The following is a 15,187-nucleotide window of genomic DNA, read 5'->3' as shown; positions in this document are numbered from 1 at the left end:
CCTGGTTTGTCAAATTCACAAACCAATCCAGGATCTAGCACAGAAAAAGGTAATAATCCTGTGGGCTCCATTTCACAGCCACCAACAGGATTACTGAAGTTTTCGGAAATTGTTGAATGGATTTTCTCAGCATTCAATATATCTGAACCCTTAAAGACCCTCATAATGGCATTCCTTCCAATAGCTAGAAATTTTTTGAAGCAGTTATCAGCTCAATGGCCAATTGTCTCAGGTTTTGTATCTTTTGATGGATAATTTATCACCCGCCGCAAATGATACAATCACTGTCCTGCAGTGGAATTGTCGAAGCATCATGCCAAAACTTGATTCATTTAAAGTTTTGTTGCATAGTCAAAAATGTGATGTATTTGCTTTGTGCTTACAACAAATATAGCTTTAAATTTTAATGACTTTAACATTATACGTCTCGATAGAGACTCTTCGTATGGTGGAGTGCTTTTAGGAATTAAGAAATGTTATTCCTTTTATAGATTAAACATTCCTTCGACTTCTAGTATAGAAGTTGTTGCTTGTCAAATAAACATGAAAGGAAAGGACATTTGCATTGCTTCGGTATATATTCCTCCAAGAGCTCAAGTTGGACAACGACAGCTTAATGAAATTGTCGAAGCCCTTCCTGCTCCACGTTTGATTTTAGGAGATTTCAATTCGCACGGAATGATGTGGGGTTCCGTTTACAATGATAGCAGATCATCTCTAATATATAATATTTGCGATAATTTTAGCATGACGGTACTAAATATGGGTAGCATGACACGGATCCCAAGACCTCCGGCACGTCCAAGTGCATTAGATTTATCTCTTTGTTCGACTTCAATTCGACTAGATTGCACCTGGAAAGTATTTCCTGATTTACATGGTAGCGATCATTTACCAATCATCATCTCAATTAGCAGTAACAAAGGCATTGCTAATTCAGTTAATATTCCATATGATTTGACAAAAAATATTGACTGGATTAAATACCAAAGTAATATTTCAAGTGTCTTAACTTCAATGGAAGAGCTCCCCCCACTTGAAGAATATGACTTCCTCGTTTGTTCGATTCTGTAGGCCGCAGAACAAGCCCAAACCAAACGATTTCTTGGTCCATCGTCTAACAGAAGGCCTCCAAACCCTTGGTGGGACAAAGAGTGTTCAGATGCTAAGCACGCGAAACAAAATGCTTTCAAGACGTTTTTAAAACGAGGAGGAGGAACTCCTCAGAATTTTGAAAATTTCTTGACTTTAGAAACCAAGTACAAGAGCATACTTCGGGCCAAGAAATGTAGCTATTGGAGACATTTTGTCGAAGGTTTGTCAAGAGAAACCTCAATGAGCACTCTTTGGAACACGGCCAGACGAATGAGGAATCGTAACTTGGGCAATGAGAGTGATGAATACTCGAACCGATGGATATTTGACTTTGCTAGGAAAGTTTGCCCAGATTCTGTTCCTACGCAGAGCATTATTCGGGGATCTCCTCCAAATAATGGTTTTATTAATAACCCATTTTCAATGATAGAATTTTCTATAGCACTCTTGTCTTGTAACAATAACGCCCCTGGGTTGGACAGAATTAAATTCAACTTGGTGAAGAATCTGCCCGACCTCGCAAAAAGACGTTTGTTGGAATTGTTCAACAAGTTTCTTGAGCAAAATATTGTTCCGCCTGACTGGAGACAAGTGAAAGTTATCGCCATTCAAAAGCCGGGGAAACCAGCTTCCAATCACAACTCATATAGACCCATTGCGATGTTGTCCTGCATCAGAAAATTGTTCGAAAAAATTATTCTACGACGTCTCGACACTTGGGTCGAGACGAACGGTTTGTTGTCAGATACTCAGTTTGGCTTCCGTAGAAATAAAGGGACGAATGATTGCCTTGCATTACTTTCGTCTGACATCCAAATTGCCTTCGCTCAAAAGCAACAAATGGCATCTGTATTTTTAGACATTAAAGGAGCATTTGATTCAGTTTCCATTGATGTTCTTTCAGACAAGCTCCACCAACATGGACTTCCAGCGGTTATAAATAATTATTTGCACAACCTTTTGTCAGAGAAGTGCATGTATTTTTCACATGGCGATTTGGCAACATTCAGAATTAGCTACATGGGTCTCCCGCAAGGCTCATGCCTCAGTCCGCTCCTCTATAATTTTTACGTGAATGACATTGACAGCTGTCTAGTAACCCCATGTACACTAAGGCAATTGGCAGATGATGGCGTGGTTTCAGTTACTGGGCCCAAAGCTATTGATCTGCATAAACCATTGCAAGATACCTTAGATAACTTGTCCGTTTGGGCTGTTCATCTTGGTATCGAATTCTCTGCGGAGAAAACAGAGTTAGTCGTCTTCTCAAGAAAGCATGATCCCGCGCAGCTTCAGCTCCATATGATGGGAAGAATGATCCAACAGGTTTTAACTTTCAAATACCTCGGGGTGTGGTTCGATTCCAAATGCACGTGGGGAGGACACATTAGGTATCTGATAACGAAATGCCAACAAAGAGTAAATTTTCTTCGAACAATAACAGGATCTTGGTGCGGTTCTCATCCGCAAGATCTAATAAAATTGTATCAAACAACGATACTTTCAGTGATGGAATATGGATGCGTTTGTTTTCGTTCCGCTGCAAACTCTCATTTTATTAAACTTGAGCGAATTCAGTACCGTTGTTTGCGAATTGCCTTAGGCTGCATGCACTCGACACATACAATGAGTCTTGAAGTTCTGGCGGGAGTTCTTCCATTAAAAGATCGATTTTGGGAGCTTTCATCACGCCTGCTAATAAGATGTGAGGTGCTGAATCCCATGGTAATTAATAATTTCGAACGACTAGTCGAGCTTCGATCTCAAACAAAATTCATGACAGTATATTTTAACCATATGTCACAGGAAATCAACCCTTCAAGATATATTCCTATCCGTGTCAGCCTCCTAAATGTCCCTGACTCAACTTTATTTTTCGATACATCCATGCAGCGCGAAGTGCGTGGAACCCCGGATCATCTACGTTCGACGGAAATCCCAAAAATATTTTCAAGTAAGTTCAGGCATATTGACTCTGAGAAAATGTTTTACACGGACGGATCGCGAATTGAAGAAGCGACAGGGTTTGGTATGTTCAACAATAATGTTTCGGCCTCATTTAGGCTTCAAGAACCTGCATCTGTTTATATAGCAGAGCTATCAGCAGTTCATTATAGTTTGAGTGTAATCGTCACATTATCTCCAAACCATTATTTCCTCTTCACAGATAGTCTGAGTGCAATTGAAGCCATTCGCTCAAACATGACTGGCAAGACTGAACCGTTTTTCCTGGGCAAAATAAAACAGTGCCTGAACGACATATTGAACAATAATTATCTAATCACTATAGTCTGGGTCCCGGCTCATTGCTCCATTCCTGGCAATGAAAGAGCCGATATTTTAGCCAAACGTGGTGCTATTGAGGGTGAAATTTATGAGAGACCAATTGCTTTCAACGAATTCTATAGCTCGTCTCGCCAAAGAACACTTGCCAGCTGGCAAGCTTCTTGGGATAAAGATGATCTGGGTCGGTGGATGCACTCAATTATTCCGAAAATATCGACAAAGGCATGGTTCAGGGGACTGGATGTGAGTAGGGATTTCATTCGTGTGATGTCCAGACTCATGTCCAATCACTACACGTTAGATGCACATCTCCTTCGAATTGGGCTCTCCGAGACTAATCATTGTGCTTGTGGCGAAGGTTATCGAGATATTGATCATGTCGTTTGGACATGCGTGGAGTATCGTGATGTCAGATCTCAACTAATAAATTCTTTGCGTACCCAAGGTAGACTATCCAATATCCCAGTTCGAGACATTCTTGCTTGTCGTGACCTTTCATACATGAAACTTATTTATCATTTCATAAAGAAAATTGGAGTTTCAATTTAATAAAGGCCCCTTTTAAGACTTAGTTCTGATCCCAGCTGCGTCCATGAGTTCAACCAATAGCTAAATTAGAATAAAAATAATGTAATGATACAAACAAACTCGAAACAGTTTATGAAATTATCAACAAAATGTCTGAAAATAACAGCTTATTTTATAATTTATAGAAGTTAATCGTTTGGTTCAAATAATATTTCCGAGTAGATTTCATAATTAATGACGAGTTACCTAAGATGATATTTAAGCTATAAGAGAATATGTTTTAATAAATTCAAAACGTTGTGACTATGTTAGAATTAAATTAGGATAAGAATGTTATGTAAAAGTGATGCTACGGCGAAGAAAAACTTATGTAAACTGCCTTAAGAAATAAACGTATTTATGAAAAAAAAAAAAAAAAAATAATGTGTTAGCCATTATCAAACATATCTACCAAGCCGATAAATAGAAGTCGAATAGGAGCCTAAATCATCATTCGTTGTAACCTTCAGAGTTCCTCAAGCAAAGTCATCTTGGATCGCTCATATTTTTACTCTACACCTTTCAATGATTAAAGTTATTCGATCAAGTGTATGAATCTTTCATTTGCCAATGACTTCAAATTGTTTCATGTCATCAAATCTACATCAGACAGGTGATTCTAACTGTTTAGTTCCGTAATTTTTCATAATACCATCAGAACGGTCTTAAAAACCTCCAAATTACCAACAAAATTTACATCACTATACCTGACATAGACCTTGTACGACACACCTTGACCAAATGACATAGGCTTCATAAAAACATCTCCTCGTTCGTATATTTTATTTTCACAACAAAAGCATTTCGAAGCATAAACGTTTACTCTACAAAACGGTGCGATAGTGCCGTCAATTGTTCAAGGTAAACATCGAACCGTGAACCGTTCAACTATGCATGTATGCCACAATTTTGACCAGTGCCATGTTGCAGAACACCCAAAACAGGATGCTGAGACGGGTGTGACTGCTGAGTGTTGACTGTGGCAGGCCCCAAGCGCATACCGACCGGGGCATTGCTGCAGCGGTGAAGGGTAAAATATGTTAGCCGCATGCCGACATCCATCCGGGCTAGGTTTATGTTGGTCAGCAATGTTGTGTGCGAGTTTAGGTGTTTGTGTGTATGTGTGTGTGTGTAGGAGTGCCTCAAGCTGAAATGGGACGCAACATTTATCTAGTTGATGCTGTACTACTGTGTTTTGGGTATCACTAGTGTTGCAATCCTTGGGGGGAGAACCTCATGAATACGTGCTTCCGTGATGATGAAATAGCGCGGTTCTCGTCAGTCATGTTTTATCGCTAGCGCATCGAAGCGGCCCAGAACGAAAACCCTGGCAGAAGATCTAGTTTTAACTTGTCATAAAACATACAGGGCAATTAGACAGCCAGCGGGCATAATTGACGCGAGATAATGCCAAACGTAACTACTTATTTTGAAGGTACCCACTAAAACCGGTTTTAATTCATCTAGTGGTATTGAGATGCCTTTCTCATGTTCAACACCCGCCGTGTTTTTTTCTTCAAAATACTCCTCTTTGACTCTGGAATGAGAAATAAGCCACTATTTTTGGTACTTCCGGAGCCGAAATCCAGGGACCGGTATTACCGAAGTGGATTCGTATATTCGGCAGCTAACATGGCCTTCGCGCTTAATTTACTCGAAAATGGCTGTGCCTATTTCGACAAACTTAGTCTTGTTTGGAAACTACTATTGGTTCATTAAAAAGGTTTGAAGTTCATAAAGTGACAACAGCAATCCTACAGAACGAAATAACGCGTGTTAATGAAACTTCCAAAAGCATGGAAAATTGTCAATTTTGTATCTTTGGGGAAGGCTCCTTTAACACACCTTATCAAAAGTTTTGGGAAAATATCGATTTTGTTACGGCACGGTTTACGTAGTTTCAACATATATTCTCGTTTGATGCACCCCGCGTTCGATTTCGTAATAATAAGTTTGGATTGATTCACTACGCAATATCAATACGCAATGAAAAACTTGTAAAAAAGGCGGGTGGGTAATGTCAGAGACATAACTGGATGTCGTGAATACGAAAACAACTGACATGTTCCTTAACACTTCCGAATATCAATTAGTTGATCAATTGTATGAATTATGCAAGCATTCTCCTTTTCCAAATTTTTCGCAAAAACAAAGAAGGCTTCACTTGATCTCGATTACTGTGAATTTCACACAACGAAAAGTGCACAAATCTAACCAAACTGTTCTAGATTTGCACTAAACTGAGGATATTTCCCTTCGATTTGCAAACAACAAATCCTAATAGTTCTTTAGAAAACTTTTAGAGCCATTAGAACGGTTGATTTTATGTAATGCTATCCACCGTTGCTTTTTCACTAATGCAAATGACTGGCAGCTGTGACGTAATCGCTCTTGTCGGAAGCGAAACTAGCTTTGCAAACGACACAAAATACATCTGCTCGCAGTGGCGATAGAATCCAAAGTGATCCAATTTTTGTTGAGAGGTTTGTTTTTACCTGATTTCGTTTGTAGCTTTTTCACTAATGAGCGGTCCTGACGGCTATTAAAATAGCCACATACAAAACTTTAATGTCGATTATTTCATTTTGGATTTGCACTACGATATTAAACACTGCTCGGAACATTTTCTCGAACGATTTGTTGTACAGCAGCAGATATTTTGTTCTCTTCCTCAGAACGCGTTCTGATTAGCTGGTGTTGACATTTGTCAAATGAGACAGGTTTTTCAATAGTGTACTATTGAAATACTTCAATGCTTTTGCTATACACGTTTAAGTTGAAAAATTCCGAATCAATTGGTAGTTAGATTATATAAATCCTTCCACATATCAGTGAGCTATGAGCTTTCAAAATACGAGAAAGGCAAACGCCTTATGAATCTTTGATACTCGTTTACACCAAACATTTCAGAAAAGTTTAATTTTGAACTATTTGAGATTATATCACACAACTGAATATTTGATCATAAAATTGTGATCATATTTCCGATGACATGTAGCAAAAATTATGTTGATTCGTTAGATACAACAAGAGATATTCACGATCAAAAACTTATCACTCTCTCAGAGGGTACATTTTGAAAAGGTGCCCCATAGTAAAGTAAGTCGTATTCACGACAACATTATTTCACCTAGTGATTAGAGCGTCGAAAGATTTTGTTTCACTTCCAGCTAGTTGATGATGATGACGTTCATGCGCCATATTGATTAAACACAATACAACGCATTTTGATACGAATTTAATTTATAGAAGCAACAGGAGCGCAGAGTTTGAACAAACTGCAAGCGATGCGTTTGAATGGCGCGTTTGAACTACCGTAGCAAAAACTGCACTTCTGTTACTTCTGTGTGTGATATTCAAGCTTAATAGGGTAAACTAATCATCTGTGCGAGATGCTTTGTGATTGAACATGTTTTTCTTATCATTATAATTATTATTAATCACAGCATATATGTTAATGTTATTTGTTGGTTTTAATGATATTGCTCCGCCAACACGCTATTGCTGAATAAATTTGAAAACATCACGAATCTTGGAATTTCGATGCGACTGACCAAACTCATTGAAAATCTTTTATTCTTCCTACCATAGATACTAATTAATAATAAATTCGTAAACTACCCGAATAAACCTGAATAAATTGGTGTCAGAAATGAGCCTAAATTAGTGTCTGAAATTATCTTAATAAAAAGGCAAAACATATTTCATTGAGACCACACCGATGAAAGAGAAAGGTATTATCACACCACTAGGTGGATTGAAAATAGGTTTTGTGCTATACAGAGAGATACATATTTCCTCTTCTTCAAATTATATTTCTTCAAATAAGGTATGGAGGTTTTAAATATTATCTGTGGATACCCGAGTAGAGTGGGAAATCAAAAAGAAAACTCAATTTGATGTTGTGCTGTTCGCATATATCGATTTCTTAATTTGCTATCATTTTGGTCGTTTTAACGGTTAAAAGATCAACATCGAAATCAAAGAAAAAAATGCTGTGTGACATCAAACGAACCGTAAAGAAAAAGAAAAAAATCTGTTTTAATGTAATGATGCCTTTTTCATATATTATACTGTGGTATTCTATTCACAATGTTTTTCTTCGATTGATTTTTGAAAGAAACAAAGAGATTGTTTGTGCATTAACTAAGGAGTGTATCGAAAATAAGCTAGCCACATACATTTGTGTTGTACGCATGTATTTTTGATAGTTTTTCATGCTCAGATCACAGCATGATGTGCATTTGCCTGTCAGCTATCGTTTGTTTACTTGTTTGTGCGGTTGATATTCTGCGTTTCCGTTGCGTCGCGCATTGAAAAGGGAGTGAAAATTAAGGTTCTGGACACATGGCTAAGTGAGAAGGGTATTACTATGCAAAAATTGGCGAAGCGGTTTGGAATTCATCATGCCAGTGTTAAAACTATCATTAATAAGTTGGGGAAAACTATTCTTTGGATGAGCTACAAGGAAGAGGCAGAAAACCCGGTTCTTCCAACCCGAAACTGGACCAGAAAGTGGTATCTCTAATCATGAAGAACAATTCAATGTCAATACGTGATTTGGCCAAAAGAGCAGGAACGAATGTCGCAATGATTCAGCGTATCAAGAGGCGAAATCACCTGAAGATGTACAAGAAGCAGAAAATCTCGAAACAAAGTGTAGAACAGAAAAAGTGAGCAGCAACATGTGCCCGGAAATTGTATTCGCGTCTTTTGAAGTGTCCGGATGCATGCGTTTTTAAGGACGATGAGACTTATGTAAAGGAGTACTCAAAAACCCTTCCAGGTCTTGTCGTTGGGAAGGATGTGAGCGATGCGGACAGGTCGATTCAAGTAGAGAAATTCTGTCGAAAGGTACTGGTATGGCAAAAAATATGTTCCTGGGGTTTGAAGTCAACCATTTTTATACTACCGGAACTATAAATGCAGAAATCTATCGATCTGAGTGTCTCCAGAAGAGATTTCTGCCTTTATATAAGAAGCATAGTACACCTCCACTGTTTTGGCCGGATTTAGTGTCGGCTCACTATGTCAAAACCACTCTGAATTGGCTTCCGGAAAAGGGTATAAACTTGGACTTGACATTCTTCATTAAATTCTGCACAGTTACTTTTGTGACTTTCCTGGTGGCAGCTGTCCAGTTTTTTTAACTCCTGCATGTTTTGGGACACTGTACCTTCCTTCCGAAAGTGCCGCTTAGGGGACGGGTGTAGCGTGATGGGATAGTCGATGCCTTTCACGCAGCCCACCTGGGTTCGATTCCCAACCCCGCACATAGGGTCAGAAAGATTTTCTGGTCCGAAGAGGCGAATGACCTAAGATGTTAAAGCCTCTAATTGAAACAAAAAAAAAAAGTGCCGCTTGACAATTGCCCAATACCTTTCAATTGGCCGAAGATCCAGGCAGTTCGGTGGGTTGATGTCCTTTTCCACGAATTGTACATTATTTTTTGACAACCACTGTAGAACGGAGTTGGCGTAGTGGGCTGAAGCCAAATCCGGCCAGAAGAGAGGAGGAGCCTTATGCTTTCTGTACAGTGGCAGCATTCTCTTCTTCGAACATTCTTCCTCGTACACCTTGGCGTTAATTCTGCCCTTCGTGAAGAAACGAGACAACCGCAAACCACAGGTACAAATTGCTTCCCAGACCAACATCTTCTGCCTAAACTTTTCCATCTCCACCATGGTGTCAGCGTCGTCCAGGTCCTGGTACACCGATTTCGTATAATATTGCGGTCCGGGAAGCGCTCGAGAGTCTTCCTTGGCGTAGGTTTCGTCGTCCATCAGGATGCATCCGTCTTTATTCTGTAGAATCCGGTTATACAGTTTTCGCGCTCTTGTTTTGGCCTGAACTTGCTGTACCAGGGACTTTTTCGGCACCTTCTGTTTCTTGTAAGTTTTCAGGGAGTTCCGAACTTTGCTCCGTTGAATCATCCCGATGCTGGTGTTGAACTGCTTGGCCAAATCCCGCGTCGACGCCGATGGGTTTTTCCTGATGTACTCAACCACTTTTAAGTCCCGGCCGGGCTGGCTGGGACCCGTTTTCCTACCGGATCGGGGCAAATCCTTCATGGAAAGGGTCTTACCGAACTTCTCGATCATATTTTTGACACTGGTGTGGTGCACTTTCACCCGTTTCGCAATTTCGTTGTACGTGACACCACTTTCTGAGCACCAAGTGTGCAGAATTTTCTTTCGCGTTTCCGGATCAATTCGACTCATCATTAAAACGATAAACCGTACCGAAACCAATCGATTGCGCAGCTGTTATTAACACGTAAACAAACATGTCATCGCAAAACACGCTGCAAAAAATAAGGCCATTTCACAGTAATAACTGTTTAAATGTTGCTAACTCCTTATCGATACACTCCTTATTCGAAATTACCCTTTCGGCGAAATGTCGCTTTCGACGAAATGAAGCATATAGAATTTTAATGTCGATTATTTCATTTTGGATTTACATTTCATTGAAAGAAACTATCAGGATCCTGTACGGGATTCATTCCTGCCTTTCAGAAGGACCAAATTGTGGAACTCACTACGATATTAAGCACTGTACGGCACATTTTTCTCGAACGATTTGTTGTACAGCTGCAGATATTTTGTTCTCTCCCTCAGAACGCGTTCTGATTGGCTGGTGTTGACATGGGTCAAATGAGACAGGTTTTTCAATAAAGTACTATTGAAATACTACAATGCTGTTGCTATACACGTTTAAATTGAAAAATTTTGATTCTATTGGTAGTTAGATTATATAAACCCTTTTACAGATCACTGAGCTATGAGCTCTTTGATACTCGTTTATACCAAACATTTCAGAAAAGTTTAATTTTGAACTATTTGAGATTATGTCACACAACTGAAGATTTTATCATAAAATTGTGATCATATTTCCGATGGCATGTAGCAAAAATTATGTTGATTCGTTAGATACAAACAGAGATATTCACGATCAAAAACTTATCACTCTCTCAGAGGGTAAATTTTGAAAAGGCGCCCCATGGTAAAGTAAGTCGTATTCATGACAAAAATTCTTTAGTTTTGCACTGTTTTTTACACAGATTTTCGAAGTTGCATGTTTTTTTTGCGCGGTTTTCTACGCGGTACGTATCCCCCGCGTAAAGTCAAAGTTATGACAACAAAACAGCTTTGATAGCACATATGGTACCATTATTTCGGATAAACAATCTAGGCTCCACGCTTTCCATACTGGACAAACTAGGCTATAGTGCCCAAATGAACACTATCAACCAGGGGACGGGTATAGCGTGATGCGTAAGTCGATACCTTTCACGCAGCCCACCTGGATTCGATTCCCAACCCCGAACATAGGATTAGAAAATATTTCTGGCCCGAAGAGGCGAATGACCTTAAGGTTAAAACCTCTATAATCGAAACATAAAAAAAAACACTAGCAACGAAGAAGGAAACCCTCGTAACCCAAGCGACAGATTTGTTTACGGCTACCAATTTGAAACGAAAGATACGAGTATCGTCTATTGCAAGTTCACCAAAAAATGTGTCACTTGGACAGGAAATTTGCTTCACCCGGTAACCAGTCGATCATTGGGTCGTGCGTCTGTATCGTATCGGTATTTTGTTATCCTACCAACTGCTACTGTGTTTTTCTAAAGTCTTCGTGGTTAAAACTTCTGAGAATTTCGTATTGTATCCGCTTCGGTTTTGTCCCTGCTTTCCTATATAGTCTTTTTTGTCAACGCGATCTAAAAGAGAGCTACATTTATCATGCAATCAAACTACTAGGTGTGCAGACTTTGGACGATGTTATCCAAGTTGTTTGCGGCTCTCAGAGGTGCCAGAAGAGGACGGGATTCTATTCCCATTTCTGAGCCAAAGGACAGAGGAAACAGAAATATTGAGTTAATACACATTGCCATCTATGCACACATACATACCACCAATCATGTGAGATTTGAATAGCATATTTCATTTCTTCCACAGCTCTGTGGGCAGTATCGGTTCTGTCATAATCATTGCAATGTGCTGAGGACTATGAACATTTTTATAGTCCTTTGAGAAATATATTTTGATTATTTTATTAATCGTTGTTCCATGCTGAGAGCAATGAAGTTAGAGTAAGAAAGAAATTAGGTATTGCGGAAATAGAGATTACAAAGTATTCCACAAGTATGCAACAAGAATTACATGTATTTCGTATAGAAATACTAGGTGTTGTTGCATGAAATGGTCTACGTGAACCGTACTATTCCAGAAACACACCTCTCTCACTTTCAGTTAGAAGGTGACATCTGTATCAAAATGGGAAAAATTCAAACCTTCCTCGATCAATGTGGTATAACATCAGTGACGGTACCGAACCGGATCGGAAAGGTTTGGAAGTTTCTTCACGGTTCATAAGATATCAATTTACTATTATTTCTGATAATAGTAGTCCTCCTTTTCGAATTGCATTCACCAGGCTCAGCACGAATGTGATATATAAATATTCACCCCAACTGCATCAAGTTAATCCAAATTGGTGACCAATTCCAGGCATAAGAATGCTTGAAACCACCTAACGACGTATTGTCTATTTCAAGCCTATTAGTTATACGCACAAAACAATTCTCAATTTTTACATTTATAAGCAAACGAAAGATCTCGTCATGGTCTGACTGTGCCCAACTTCTTTACCTTGTAAGAAGTGTAAATTGATTCCCACCCCCATCCGCCAAGCGAGGATTTCATTTTCATCTTATATTATTCGATTGAAAATGAAATTTTACCGCACTGATGCGAGCATTTAGAAACATCGACCCATTTAATTAAAAACTCATTTCTTACACGCAGTTCCTCAATCGGAAGAAATTTACTCGATATTAAGATCATTTTGCAAGAGCGTGTAAGTGAGCAATTTGTATGTTTTTACACAGTGGGATGAAGCAAGCCTTGAATTAAAAAAAAAGAACAAAAAGTCAAGTTTTTACATGAAAATATCAAGAGCCACGGAAATTCGATCGTTTTAGTACGAGCGACGTTCATCAGCGATTTCGAACAACTCAATTATCAATCAAGTTTTCAAGAATTATTCATCCTGCAGTTATACTATTATTACGTGCTCAGACATCAACCGCTAATCGTGACATTTTTCCAACTTGTATGCTAATTTAGCTGCCATGTTTAATCAAGAATTTCATCAGAAGGGTGCACAGGCAGAACAAATTGAATGCTATAATTATTTTCGTGCACCACCAGCTACGGTATTCGATGTAATTCTATATCTGAATACATTCGCTAGTTCAGGAGCAATGTCAGATTCATAAATTCATACCATTTGCTCTATTGCCTCATTGTTATTCACGTATATTTCATTCCGGTTCGACTGCACCAAGCTCATTCAGGTGTTGGCATATTTCGCACAGCTTTTTTTTTCTTTTATCTGCTTGAAACATTAAAAAATATATAAACACTCTCTTTTCTCTATGAATATCCTCATTATTCCACGCCACCCATTAAAAGTGACCTTAGCCTTTGAAAGTGCTTATGTCGTCGTTGCTATTTAGAATACTCACTTTATGTACAGACTGCAGCGAAAACAAAAGTCTCCCCTCGTTCGTTGGCGACGACACTGTTGCATTCACACATGTAATAATCCTCCGAGCAGAGAACTGTTGTGAGCCTGCTTCTGGTTGCACCTTCACTTAATGCTTAATAGAAAGGTTTTCATTTCGAAATTCTAAAGCCAACAGCATTAACTGTCAAGCTGAACCGATCTGAGCTCTTCGCATCCAGCATCCCCGGCAAGTGGGTACACAAATAGGATTCAACCACCCACAACGGAAGTCACCACCGCCACCACCACCGCCAGCGGCACCGGCACTGAACTTTCCATAGAGGGAACTTTTGAAATCGAGACAAGTTTCTGTAAGATACAGAATAAGAAACAACCGTCATTAATTACTGGCACCACTCGACACAGCACTCTGAATTAAAAACAGACTCGTGTCAAATTAACGCTCGCTGTCGCGCCTGCTTTTCTTTCCGCACCAGCTGGGAGGCGATGGTGACATTACATCATACAGTCTTCAAGCTTTCCCGAAATGAAACGCACTTACACCAACACACCGACAGCAACCGTCTGCAGCACACACCTTTAGCATTTTTTTTCGTTCACTTGCCAACGGGAAATTCGCCAATCTTCGATTCCGATGATTTTTCTCAATCAGCCTTTAAATTTATATTATTCCAGTTTCTCGAAACAGTTTTCCGGACCCACCACTCGCCGCCCAAGTGCTGGCCAGAAGGTGGAAAGCTCGCGCAGTAGAAATGTAACGTTTCTACGGGGGCTGTTTTTTTACGCGCCTCGTTACTCCATACGCGAATTTACGCGACCCGAAATCAATCAGCCAAACCGTCGTCGATCGAGTGGCGCTCGATCCGCGTGAGAAGCTCAACCGTACTAATGTTAACCGAGGCATTCGGCACAGTTTCCACGGTCTGTTTTTACGAATCCAGGGAAACTTCCCCTTCTGCCAGTGGGTTGGTGCGCATGTCGTGCTACATTCCAGAGGAGCACCCGAACAAACGAAGGGTTTGGATCGTTTGGTGGTCTGCACTTCCAGTGAACCGGTTCTGAGTGATGAGAAAAACATTTCCATTATGAGCACACTCAAATGCATTCACTCGTTCATTGGTGAGAAAATCGAACAGCGCTCTCTATCTCTCTCTCGAACGAATATTCAGAGAACGAGATTGACACTCGGAATGATTCACGCGGAAGACTAGAAACACAGTACACAAATTAGCAAGGCAATAAAAATAAACGCCTCATGCTTGATTTGATCCCGAGTGTTCATATCATGTAATATGCATAATTTAATAGTCACTCCGGGATCCGAAAGGTTATCAGATATTTTCCACTCAACGATCAAGAGATTTACCTCCGGGGGTCGTTGTGGGTGGGGAGGGACCACCGTAATTTGATTGCGGACGCGTGACTACGCAAATATGTTAATCCGACTTACGCAATATTTCACCTTCAGAGGGACTGATAACATCAAAGTTGAATCATTCTTGAATATATTAATTTAATTCAAACGAACAACGGGGGAATTTATAATGCAATGCAAAACGCAGGGGGAAGAACAGTTTCGGTTGAAGGAGGCGTAGCCTAAAGATCAGAATCAATTCGTAACTTGACTTCCTTCGTGAGTCAAGCGAGAGATTGAAACCACAAATTTTCAAGTGGTTAATTGTTTTGTTTCTTACATAGTCTC

At 39.6% G+C, this 15,187-nt stretch overlaps 1 protein-coding gene across 1 annotated transcript in view; it reads right to left on the bottom strand.

Annotated features, from left to right (window-relative positions):
* The window catches only part of LOC131431233 (protein sidekick-1-like), a 450,262-nt gene extending 435,882 nt beyond the window's left edge, over positions 1 to 14,380 (bottom strand). The window contains exon 1 of the mRNA XM_058596826.1: positions 13,484 to 14,380. The gene's annotated coding sequence lies outside the window, so the exon portion shown is untranslated. The remainder of the gene's footprint in view (positions 1 to 13,483) is intronic.
* Between the last annotated feature and the right edge of the window lie 807 nt (positions 14,381 to 15,187).

This window comes from Malaya genurostris, chromosome 2, assembly GCF_030247185.1.
Source record: "Malaya genurostris strain Urasoe2022 chromosome 2, Malgen_1.1, whole genome shotgun sequence".
Lineage (NCBI taxonomy): Eukaryota > Metazoa > Arthropoda > Insecta > Diptera > Culicidae > Malaya > Malaya genurostris.
Note: the sequence above shows the minus strand (reverse complement) of the source record. Positions and strands in the feature narration are given on the sequence as shown.